The following is a 13,605-nucleotide window of genomic DNA, read 5'->3' as shown; positions in this document are numbered from 1 at the left end:
CCTGATTAACTAGTAGATGCCCCAGTGTTTAGTACAGTGCCTGGCACACAGTAATTTCTTAACAAATGTCATTCATTCATTCAATCATATTTATTGAGTGCTTACTGTGTGCAGTGCACTGTACTAAGCACTTGGGAAGTACAAGTTGGCAACATATAGAGATGGTCCCTACCCAACAATGGGCTCACAGTTATTATTACTACTACTACTACTACTACTACTACTACTACTACTGCTACTACTACTACTACTGCTACTACATAGTAGTACATACATAGTAGTAGCAGTAGTAGTAGTAGAGTAGTAGTATCATTTTATTATTATTAGGATAAAACCAGCTGAAAAACAGGTTGACCTGGTGGATAGAGCATGGGCCTGGGAGTCAGAAGGACTTGGGTTCTAATCTTAGTTCTGCTATTTGTCTGCTATGTGACCTTGGGCAAGTCACTGAACTTTCCTGTGCCTCTGTTACCTCACATGTAAAATGGGGATTAAGACTGAGAGCCCCAAGTGAGACATGGACTGTGTCCAACTTGAATAACTTGTATCTACCCCAGCACTTAGTAAGTGCTCAAAAAATACCATTAAAAAAAAAACAGCCCTGAATAGAGGTTAGCCCAGCTGAAGATCCAGCTGGAATGACAGGCTTGCCAACCTGTCAGGAAATTCTTTTTAGAAATGTGTCAATGGCCCTTGGCTGGTCTTAAGATCCCTTTGTAAGGGGAATAGTCATAGTGGGTAGTGGAGTCCCAGATAAGACCATGTAGAGAAATGTCACTCTGGGGTGAAATACAAGTCCAGAAGAAAGAAGAGTATTTGACCTAGCTGATCCTCTTACTTGCCCTAATACCTCATGAGGAACAAAATTGCCAAAAACTCCCCCTTGAATTGGTTTCAGAATGGCCAGGGACACTAATGAGCGTCACGCTATTCGTGCAAAGGAAGAGGGCCACAGCGTATTTTCAGTTTCCAGAAAAGCTCAAAAACCCTTCAACTTGGCTTTGCAATTGGCATTATGCAACCACTACCACCAACCAGGCTGTCTCGGGATATTGATCCATCAGTGGTCTTTATTGAGCATTTACTGTGTGCAGAGCACAGTACTAAGGGCTGGGAAGAGTACAGTAGAATTATTAGACACAATCCTGGACCATAGGTAGCTTGCAAGTTAGTGGACATGTCGTTACAGTGCCCAGGGACATCCTCTTCAACCTCAGAATTAACAATTTCCATTACTGCATAACAACAGTGCGGGTGTAATAACCGCCTTCGAAGAAAGGTCACCCAGTTTTTGCCAAGATTTTTTAATGTATCCAGAAAAATAATTCCTAGCAAATCTTGTCATAAATTTAACCAGCTGCTTGAGTGCCGCACTCCAACCCACTGGAAGACCCTTAAAGCAAGTTATTTCTGGAGCGCCCTACTGAATGACACGTTCTGCTGGAGGTGTGATTGCACGTCATGGGAAAACTGAGGAGTTATCCATCTGGTTCATCTTTACACTGTGAAATAAGAAGTGTCAGGATTGGGAGATAGGCACACTTCGTCTTTGAGACAACTTGTTTGTGGTGGAGGGTGGTGGGGGGCAGCGCTGGAGGGGTGAAAATTTGGCAGGAAAGGAAAATGTAAGCAAAAGAGTCATTGAGATGCTTGTGGCACAAGTAGATAATGTGGTGGTGAAAAGAGATGTATTTCCTCAGTTGGCATCTCCAAAGTCATCCTAGAAAGGAGACTGTATTTATAGGCACTGCTGTCCCTTTAAAATACACTCCTAGAAGCCAGGGAGATGTCAAAGTGGGAAAGATCAGATTACTAAATGAAATATGACTCGGGCAATAGACTTAATAGCCTTCTTGCCGACAGTCTCCACAAAGAAAATGGCTCCGCTTTATATAGAACTAGTTAGCTAGCTAGCTATATAGACAAAAAGTCAGATAGGTAGGTAGATAGACAGACAGACAGACCCTCTAGATTGTAAATTCCTTGTGGACAGGAAACATGACTACCAACTCTGCTATACTGTACTCTCTCCCAAGTGCTTAGTACAGTGCTTTGCATGCAGTAAATGATCAATCAATACCTTGATTGAGTGTATATATATATGTATATATCAATATACATTATATATATATGTGTGTATATATATATGTATCAATGATATTGTCTTGTCTTATGCTGTTAAGTCATTTCCAACCCATAGCAACCCCATGGACACATCTCTCCCAGAAAGCCCCACTCTCCATCTGCTATCGTTCTGGTAGTGTATCCATAGAGTTTTCTTGGTAAAAATTTGGAAGTGGTTTACTATTGCCTCCCTCCACGCAGTAAACTTGAGTATCCACCCTCGACTCTCTCCCATGTTGCTGCTGCCCAGCATGGCTGAGTTTTGACTTGTAGCAGATTGCCTTCCACTCGCTAGCCACTGCCCAAACTAGGAATGGAATGGGTATGCCTCTGCTTGACTTTCCCTCCCATAGCTGAAACTGATAGAGTATTGGAGACTCTCCAAGTGTGACCCTGAGAGAGGATCAATGATATATATAATTCTTATTCCATGTAAGCAATTCAATTTCTTTACGTTTGTTTACAAAGTAAAGCAATTAGTAATCCAGCAGGTAAAGGTTTTTTTAAAGCCCTCCTATATGGAATAAGTGGAAATAGGGAGGCTACGTGGCCTTGAGGAAAGAGCATAGAATTGAGATTCAGGAGGCCTGCCAGTAGCCTTACATTCATTCTTTCATTCATTCATTCAATCATATTTATTAAGCACTTACTGTGTTCAAAACACTGCACAAAGCACGTGGGAGAGTACAATATAACAATACACAGACAAATTATCTGCCCACAATGAGCTTCAAGTCTAGAGGGGGAGGCAGGCATTAATATAAATAAAATAAATAAGTAGCATATATGTACATTTAAATTTGTGGGGCTTGAAGGAGAGGATAATACAGGGAGGAAACCAGAAGGGAGTGGGAAAAGAGGAAAGGAAGACTTAGGGAATGCCTCTTGGAAGAGATGTGCCTTCAATAAGACTTTGAAATGGGGGAAATAACTGTCTGTCAGGTAAGTAATTGTCAGCCTGCTTTGTGATCTTGTCTTGTGATCTTAGTCACTTGATTTTTCTGTGGCTTGGTTTCCTCATATGCAAAATGGGAGTTTGATACCTAATCTCCCTTCTTCTTAAATTGTGAGCTTCTTGTGGGGCAAGGGCTATATCTGATCTGATTCTCTTTTCTCTACCCCAGGGCTTGGCATACAGAAAGTCCTTGGTACATAGCATTACTATAACCTGGACTCTCATCAAACCCAGTTTTCTTTCCGGGGTTCAGCATTTCCGGAATTGGTGACTTACAGCAGAATTCAGCCACTATCAGATATCATCAGTGCTGGAGGGGGGTCTTTTTAAAGTACAATTAGGAATGAATAGTATTGGATTGCAGCCTCGAGGGGGCATTTCTCTGCAAACTGACCATTCCTTCTGGTTTAGCCACAGATCTAGATTCCTGGCTTAACCAGTCAATTTAACCTGTACTTACATCCATCTGTTCTTGCTTATGTTAATGCTGGGACTTCCCTCACCTGGCTGTGGGAGGCTCTGAACATGCTTACATTGTGTCTTGCAGCATTCTGAGACTTGTAGTTCTGATGATCTGGAATGCCAGGAGATATTTGTCTTCTATGCTTTCTTTCTCCCTGTCCCTCTTCCTGTCCTTGTCCCTTCACTCCACCCCCCTTCTTCTAGTCCCCCCCACTCCCTTCCCCTCTCTTTCTCTTTCCCTTTCCTCCTTTTCCTTTCTTAGTTCTAACAGTTTCTGAAAGGGAAGAGGAAGATATGCAAACAGTGTCATTGTGACTGGGCCCACAACTAAAGCAATACAGACAGCTTAACTATGAAGGCCTAACAAAAAGTTGAGCAATTATTTTTATCCCATCCTTCTTCCTTATTGACAGATGCTTGGACTTTGAACTCATGGAACATCCCCTATCACTGGATGAGAAGATTCTAACTCTATGTACTTTCATCTGCATGTAGAATCTGCTAAATGCCAGGAGATAATTTTTAGTAATGTCACATTCATTTAAAAAGCAGCATTTTCCTCTGGGCAAGCACACAATCTGGGAGTCAGGGGACTTGTATTCTAATCTCGGCTCTATCACTTTCCTGCTGTGTGTCAGGGGACTTGTATTCTAATCTCGGCTCTATCATGCTGATGACACCCAGATCTACATCTCTGCCCCTGCTCTCTCCCCCTCTCTCCAGGCTCGCATCTCCTCCTGCCTTCAGGACATCTCCATCTGGATGTCTGCCCGCCACCTAAAGCTCAACATGTCGAAGACTGAACTCCTTGTTTTCCCTCCCAAACCTTGCCCTCTCCCTGACTTTCCCATCTCTGTTGACGGCACTACCATCCTTCCCGTCTCACAAGCCCGCAACCTTGGTGTCATCCTCGACTCCGCTCTCTCATTCACCCCTCACATCCAAGCCATCACCAAAACCTGCCAGTCTCAGCTCCGCAACATTGCCAAGATCCGCCCTTTCCTCTCCATCCATACCACTACTCTGCTCATTCAAGCTCTCATCCTATCCCGTCTGGACTACTGCATCAGCCTTCTCTCTGATCTCCCATCCTCATGTCTCTCTCCTCTTCAATCCACACTTCATGCTGCTGCCAGGATTATCTTTGTCCAGAAACGCTCTGGGCATATCACTCCCCTCCTCAGAAATCTCCAGTGGCTACCAATCAATCTGTGCATCAGGCAGAAACTCCTCACCCTGGGCTTCAAGGCTCTCCATCACCTCGCCCCCTCCTACCTCACCTCCCTTCTCTCCTTCTACAGCCCAGACCGCACCCTCCGCTCCTCCGCCGCTAATCTCCTCACCGTACCTCGTTCTCACCTGTCCCGACATTGACCCCCGGCCCACGTCATCCCCTGGGCCTGGAATGCCCTCCCTGTGCCCATCCGCCAAGCTAGCTCTCTTCCTCCCTTCAAGGCCCTATTGAGAGCTCACCTCCTCCAGGAGGCCTTCCCAGACTGAGCCCCTTCCTTCCTCTCCCCCTCGTCCCCCTCTCCATCCCCTCTTCTTACCTCCTTCCCTTCCCCACAGCACCTTTATATATGTATATATGTTTGTACATATTTATTACTCTATTTATTTTACTTGTACATATCTATTCTATTTATTTTATTTTGTTAGTATGTTTGGCTTTGTTCTCTGTCTTCCCCTTTTAGACTGTGAGCCCACTGTTGGGTAGGGACTGTCTCTATATGTTGCCAATTTGTACTTCCCAAGCGCTTAGTACAGTGCTCTACACATAGTAAGCACTCAATAAATACGATTGATGATGATGATGATGATCACGCATGCTGTGTGACTTTGGGATTGTTACTTGACTTTTCTGTGCTTCATTTTCCTCATTTGCAAAATGTGGATCAAATACATGTTCTCTCTCCCCTTTAAGCTGTAAATGTCATTTGGGAAAAGCATTAGGTCTGACCTGATCATCTTGTATCTACTACTTGGCATATAGTAAATGATTAACAAACACTGCAAGCATCAACTGCAACCAACCAGCATGTTTCCTGGAAGACCTCAAAGAGCTGTTAAAAGGAAAAGCTGTGCATCTCTAATAAAATGTCCTTATCAACATAAAATGAAAAGATCCCTATGCTATTTCCAATCTATATCACTTCGAAGAAAAAACCACATCACCAGCCCTTTAAATATCATATTCACCACTACACAGACATCTCAATCCCACACCTTTTTCTCCTCTTTCCTTGTACAGCTTCTTTCTCAAAACAAAGCCAGGGTTGTCGACTACTTTAAGATATAGACTTCCATAAGATATAGGATGGTTCCACACCTTGGCTGAGCATATAAATGGTTAATAGAGATGGTGCAGCCATGACACTAGTAATCATAATCCAAATCTAAATCTTCCTCATCACAGTGTTTTCATTCTTCATAAATGAAAAGTGTCAAATGCATTACATACAATGAGGTGGATTTTCTCTTATTGAACACCAAGGGTAAATATTATATGGCTTTGGGGAAATAGCCATTAAATTTATTTTAGGCTTGTGTATAGATATAATAATTCAATTTAGGCCTTCATGCAATATGGATGCTATATCAATATTTATCACTAAATAATCCGTGGCTATTATTTTTTATGTGTCCGCGGCAACATAGTGCATTAGTTGGACATGTGAGAATGACAGAGGCTTCAGTGAATTTTCAGATAGCACATTCAGGATGATAATCCTACATCCTGTGATGTGACCAGACTTGGCAATGTGAAACATTCCTCCTCTATTAGCAGGGCAGAGGCAGCTGCAGTCCTTGTGGAAGAGAGATTTCAGAGTGTCTGAATGTGAATGGGAGGGAGGGAGGAAAAAGTACAGAGTCATGAGCAGTGAGTGATTTAGGAACCAAAATAACCACGTTGAGGAATATATCCAGGAGCTGTGGTGGGGGGGGGAGAGGGAGGAGGGAGCAGAAAGATCCTTAAATTGTCTTTTAACTCACTGAGATTTTTGAAGGAGAACCTGAGGTCTGTTCATCACTGTAAACTAAAACTGAAAAGTTTGTTCTATTTAACCAAAGTTCCCATAAACCCTATTATGCAGGGGCAAAATGTGATGATTTCTTGCAGAAATAATATTGATTGATCAAAAAGGGAATCCTGACTGATCAATAGCTAGATAGGATGCTTTCTTTAGCATTCATATCTACCACTGTCCTTAGAAGAAGGCTCACTTTTCCCTAAGTATATTACATCCATCCGCTTTGTAATTAATTACCCTAAAATGGATTCTGCCATTCTCAGTTTTAGAGAGGGGGAAATGATCAGCCTCAAACTCGTGCCTTGAATTCGCCCCCCTAACCGAGTGACCCCTGACCCCTCATTCATCTCCACTTCCTGAATCAGCTCCACTCCATCTCAGAGCCAACTTTTATGTCCTGCCCACCCTCTTCCCACAGTTCACCACATTTCACTGATTTCCAGTAGGTTAAGTTCAGCTTGTTGTACATACATACACCAACAGCCCACAATACAAACAGAGGTTTGTATTTAACAGGCATCTTGCATCTCGGCTATGGAAGTGCTTTGCAGTCGTGGTCTCAATAAAGCTACATGGCTAGATCATTAATAACAACCATCCATAAGCCTGCCCTTTGGGAAAAAGTGGGAGTTTGTGGGTGTGTATGTGTGTGTGTGCATGCATTGTTGCATCATTTCTGAGGCCACTAACCAGAAGTAGAGTCTGGCAGTCAGCACCAATGAACAGAGAAACATCCTGGGAAATTATGGTGAAATCTGGATGAAATTTTTGACAAGAGAATTCAGAAAAGATCAACCCCCACACAATCCTCCAAACATATGAAGCTTTCTCCTACCCCACACATACACATGATTGCTTCCACAGCCTTCATAACCCACAATTCAGAAAATTGCACACAGTAAAAATGAAAGAGAACAATATCATGCATTAGCAAAATATACTTACACCCATTCCTCCTGACAATCCTGAGGAGGTGAAATGTGCAATTCTGCTCTTAGATTCACTTCAATTTAAATGACAGTTTATTAGTAATAATCTGGAAGAAATACCTTTAACTACATTTCCAAAACATACTGTAATTTACAAGGTGTCAAATTTAATAGCAAAACGCAAAATCACTATAGACTAGTATTGTACCATGTCCCTTTAAATACTGTTCTTTCCTAAGCCAAGTGGAGAATGATGTATATTTCTAATTATAACCAGCTCAGATTCTTTCCACACTTTATTCAGCTCCCTGCTGGTTCAACTATTTGCCAACATCTATTTAACTCCAGAAACCAGAAATGAATTGCAAGTCAAAAAGAATAGGAAGTCTTCTGTTTTCCTCTGGGGTCACTTCAAAAAAATAAAGCTGAGCAGGACATAATGTAAATCATAGGAAGAGGTGGTGCAAAATCTTGTGGACACATTCTTCACAAATCCAAGGAAAGATTTGGGCCTGCTCTAATTACTTTTCACATTAATTTCAATTTAATTTTAACATTAATCATTAATTTTAAAATTAACTTTAATGTTAATTTTATCCTTTTTATGTATTAAGCCCTTACTATGTTCCAGGCACTGTATGAAGCTCTGGGGCAGATTCAAGGTAATCAGGTTGGACAAGGACAATGTCCCACAGGGTGCTTACAGTCTTAATTCTCATTTTACAGACAAGTTTCACTGAGGCACCCTCAAGTGAAGTGATTTGTCCAAGGTCACACAACAGACAAGTGGCAGAGCAGGGATTAGAACCCAGGTCCTTCTGACTCCCAGATCCATGCTGTATCCACTTCTCCTCCTTCTAGACTGTGAGCCCGTTGTTGGGTAGGGATTGTCTCTATCTGTTGCCAAATTGTACTTTCCAAGTGCTTAGTAAAGTGCTCTGCACACAGTAAGCACTCAATAAATACGATTGAATGAATGAATGAATGAATGCAATGCAATGCTTCTTCTCCTTTAACCATACTACCTTACCAGGCTTTAAAGTGACCACTGTGGCCAACACAAAATCGTTGGAGTTCATATAAATTAACAATGTATTATTCCTGTGTGCTTAACATGACAATTAGTAATCTTTCCCCGATTCCTATATTAGGTTGGGTAATAGTCATCATAATAGACAGAACAAGCATCTTTCTCTTCAAAAATACTTTTCAATGAAAGAATTTGTAGGTTTGGTAAACATTGCTTTGCAGCTTTCTAAGACCCCATTCCCTGTTTGTAATGCCATTACTAGTACCAGTATAGGTATTCATAAAATAGAAGAGAATTAGACAAGATTTGGCCTATTCAGCCTAATCTGAATGAGTCAGTCAGAGTATAAAAATGGAGGTACATTGGTGTTGAAAAAGTAGTAACTTGAGCCTGAGATTTGTAACCTTATACTGTGGATTTCTAATAGAAGAGAATTAGACAAGATTTGGCCTATTCAGCCTAATCTGAATGAGTCACACAGTAAGCGCTCAATAAATACGATTGAATGAATGAATGAATGAATAAAAATGGAGGTACATTGGTGTTGAAAAAGTAGTAACCTGAGCCTGAGATTTGTAACCTTATACTGTGGATTTCTAAAGGGCAAGGCCCCGTGTCTCTAGGGTTTACTGTTTCCAGACATCCATATGTCTGAAGACCTTCAACAAATGATGAAATTAACAATCCTTACTATAGATGTTTTTGGTTGTTTTGCTTTTTAACAGTACTTTTTATGCTCTTATTAAGTGCCAGGCACTGGACTAACTGCTTGGGGAGCTTACAGTCTACAGGGGGAGACAGACATTAAATTAAATTATAGATAGGGGAAATGGTAAGTGCTCATTAAATTTGATTTATTAATATGCATTTGGTAGAGTTGGTAGACAAGTTCCCTGTCCACAGCAAGCTCCCTCATCCTTATACTCTTCTATGTGCAGAGCACTGCACTAAGCTCTTGGTAGAGTACAGAATAACCAAACTGGTAGACACATTCGCTGACCACAAGGAGCTTGCAGTGCTCTACATAAGGAAGTGCTTAATTAGCACCATTAATTGATAGAAATGTATATAAGTGCTGTGGGCATGCAATTTATATCAGAACCACTGTCTTCCATATAAAGGGCAACAAATGAGATCCAAATTAAGCAGCTTGGCCTAGTGGAAGGAGCAGAGGTCTGAGCAAAGGTCTGAGAAGACCTGTGTTCTAATCCCAGCTCCCCCATTTGTCTGCTCTGTAAGCTGGGGCAGGTCCCTTAACTTCTCTGTGCCTATTATCTCATCTGTAAAATGAGGATTAAGACTATGAGCCCCATGTGAAACCTGGACCATGTACAACCAGCGCTTTGTTCAGTGCCTGGCACATAAGAGCTTAACAAATACCATTTTTTAAAAAAGGGTATTGTTGAATATTACTCTCCCATCAGCGATTCTAGGGGACCCAGTATGCTCTCTCAGATTCTCTGATAAAAGCAGATTTAAACACTCTGAGGAGCAAACCTCTATGAACCTCATTTCTACATCTCCTATCTCCCTTGGTCTGGCAGTTGTCAGGAGGTCGCCCATCTGCCAGTGAGTGTTTCCATAATTACCCCTAATTCTTCATCCTGATCTGAATTTTGACTGCTTTTCCCTTTAATTGCAGAGGGTTTCACTTGAGCTCTTGGCTTCCAGGCACATCTTGGAACATTTGTCTACCCTGAACTGCAATTGCCATCTGTTGGTTCAGTCACCTAAATGGTACAAACATAATTGTTCCTCATTGTTTATTTTGTTTCCAATTTCAGCATCATCTGCAAACACATAGGCAGAGTTAAGATGAATTCACAGCCTTCTCTGTAGGTAAGTATGCCTTAGTTTTAACTGATTTTATTATTTAGTGACATTTATTATTTAGAATCCTTTGATTTTAAATAGCTACTTTTCAAGAAAAAATGAAAGCTCCAAAAACCTCTCCATTTTCCACATTTCTCACAGAAATAAGAAGTCTGCATGGGGAAAATATGACTAGGTGTGTCATGTAATTTAGCTTGTAAAGAAAGGTTTGGGGGACTTAAAAAGGAAGAAGTTCAGGGGTGTGAGTTGCCAGACAGGAAGGTTAGGATAGGGGAAGGACTTAGGTCAGTGGAAGTGTGGGTCATTAGAGAAAAGTCTAGTGGTTTTGTTTTGTGAACCCCAAAGAAAGAATCAGTGTGGGGTTAATTTGGGAGATGATTCTGCATGCATTTGATAGTTTGGGGGCATTAAAGGTACCTGATTTCTTTCCTAGTGAATGGCACCTTCTGTTGAATGAATTGAACTCGAATTCAGTTTCAAAACCTGATGAGCCATTGACTGACTTGTGTCCACACCCAACTTAAAGTCTCTGAAATAAAAATATCATAATCTTAAATGGTTCCAACAGATAAAACTCCTCCATTGGTACCTGAGGGCAAAAGTTGAACCAATCAATAAAATAGATTTTTATTTTAATTTCTGTTGATTTGTCATTTGAAGTTCACCACTGATGAGCAGAGAAAGTAATTAAGTCCTGCCCATCATTGAGCGCTTAAGGTTTTTTTTTCAAGTATCAATCATGGATCATCATAACCTTATTTCTCAGCAATCTTAGGCAGACTGACTAACCTCCACTCTATAGATCAGTTTAAATGACCTCTGGCTTCCTCTGAGAGAATGGAAAATTTGGGTTCCTTTCAGATCTATTTCCTAGAAGCAGCATGACCTAATGGAAAAAAAAAAAACCACACAGGCCTGAGAGGCATAGGCCCTCCATTCTAATCCTGGCTCCATCACTTGTCTTCTACATGACCTTGGGCAAATCACTTCTCTGTGCCTCAGTTTCCTCCTCTATACAATAGACATTCAATAACTGCGCTCTTTCCCTTTTAGACTGTGAGTTCTATGTGGAACAGGGACTGTGTCTGGACTAACTGTATTGTATCTACCACAGTATTTAATGTAGTGCTTACATATAGTATGTGCTTACCAAATACTGCAATTATTAGTATTCTCTAATTTGTCCAAGTGACTAATCTTATGCAGAAATCCCTGAAGAGATACTTGATCCATAGACATTTCTTCAGAGGGATTTAATCCCTTTCCCATAGGTCCAGAAAGGGAATCCCAAAAGCAGCCTGGGAGTTGGAGAACCTGGGTTCTAATCCCGGTAGCCACTTGTCTGCTGTGGGAACTTGGGCAAGTTACTTAACTTCTCTGTGTCTCAGTTATCTCATCTGTAAAATGGGGATTAAAAACGTGAGCCCTATGTGGGCCAGAGACTGTCTAACCTGATTATTTTATATTTACGGTAGCCGTTAGTACAGTGCCTGGCATATAGTAAGTGTTTAACAGATACCATTGGAAAAAAATAAAAGAAGTGGCCAGCAGGGGGGAGGAAGGGGAGTGGGGAAACCTCTCCAGTCCAGACCTCACTTTGATAGACAGTGCCTTTTTCCAAGATGTGGTTTAACACATTCCCCCACTCCTCAGAAACCTCCAGTGGTCACTCATCCCTCTGTGCATCAAGCAGAAACTCTTGGTTATTGGCTTACAGATGCTCAATTAGCTCTATACTACCTGTAAGTTCACTCTCTTCTCCCACTACACCCCAGCTCACCCTCTTCAACCCTGTCAAGGTAATCCACTCACTGTGTTTCGTTCTTGTCTTCCCCACTCTCCATCCTGCCTGGAACTCTCTCCCTTTCTCAAATGACAGACCACTGGTCTTTCTACTCTCAAAGACCTGAAATCACAACTCCTCCAGAAAGCCTTCCCGAAAGATTTCTCAACTCCATACCATGCATCCCCCTACTCCCACGTCTCTGCTTTTGAACCAAATAAGCATTTAAGTCCTCACAACCACCCCTAGCACTTATATACCTATGTTCTATACCCTACTGTTCCCTGCTATCTGTAATTTATTTTAGCATCTGTGTCTTCCTCTAGAATGTAAGGTCCATAAAGTTAGGATCACTGTCTACTTATTCTACTGTAGTCTCCTCCCCACAGTACTCAATAAAAATTATCGATTGATTGAATACATTAGTTTTCTTTAAAATAGTCTAACCAACGTGCCCATTCTTTTCTCACATGCGATAGACCACTGACGAAGAATTGATGCTGAAGTTGTCTTTCACTTTCAAAGACAATGTGAGAAAGTAACTGTGTGAGTGAATTTGGTTGGAAAGATTGACCACTTATCCCTCTTTTTTTTTGTAAATGTGCACACGTTAGGTGTTTTACTGAGCTACTGAATTTGTTGTTTGCAGCTCCTGAGGCTGTTTTTAGTTCCAATCTTTCTGAAGCCTTCGCTTTTGAAAGAGCCACCTGGTTTCTGGTACCACACCCCAGATCCATCTGTCTGCCACTCTAATGCACCTTGATACTCACCCCAGCCCTACCATATTTACTGAAAAAATTATTTTACTCTACTATTGCCCCCTATCTCTAATCTACTTTAATATATTTCTTCCCCTGTAGATTGTAAAGTCCCTGTGGGCAGGGATTTTGTGTATCAACTATGTTCCTCTGCCCTTTCCCGAACACTTAATGCAGTGCTCTGCACATAGTAAGTGCTCACTGAGAAGCAGCATGGCCTAAAAGAGCATGGGCCTGGGAGTCAGAAGAACCTGGGTTCTAATCCTGGATCTGTCACTTGCCTGCTCTGTGATGTTGGACAGGTCAGTTCACTTCTCTGTGCCACTCTTACCTCATCTTTAAAATGGGATTTAAGAGTCTGAGTCTTATGTCGGACACGGACTGTATCCAAACTGATTATCTTGCATTTATTCCAGGGTTTAGAACAGTGCCTGGCACATAGTAAGCATAGTTGGCTCCAGCAGTATTGCTTCTATCCATGCCATGTGATTTAAATCCTTCAATTTTATTCTTCCTTTTTTGTTTACGTATTTCAGCTACCTCATTCATCAACTACTGTCATCCATTCTTCTCACAAGTCCAATTTGTCTTCCTAACTAATGGCTCACCTTTGTACACAGAGGAGAATATTTCATTGGGTTTTAGAATTTTAGAATATTATGATTATAGAATGGAAAATAGGACATCTGGTGGATAAAG

General features: G+C 41.4%; 1 non-coding gene across 1 annotated transcript; it reads right to left on the bottom strand.

Moving 5' to 3' along the window:
- Positions 1-2,389: 2,389 nt before the first annotated feature.
- On the bottom strand, positions 2,390-2,527 carry LOC119929203. Its single transcript, XR_005451339.1, has one exon. It is a non-coding gene; the product is annotated as a small nucleolar RNA SNORA7 (small nucleolar RNA).
- Positions 2,528-13,605: the final 11,078 nt, after the last annotated feature.

This window comes from Tachyglossus aculeatus, chromosome 5 (genome assembly GCF_015852505.1).
Source record: "Tachyglossus aculeatus isolate mTacAcu1 chromosome 5, mTacAcu1.pri, whole genome shotgun sequence".
Classification (NCBI taxonomy): Eukaryota; Metazoa; Chordata; class Mammalia; order Monotremata; family Tachyglossidae; genus Tachyglossus; species Tachyglossus aculeatus.
This window is presented reverse-complemented; position numbering and strand designations above follow the sequence as displayed.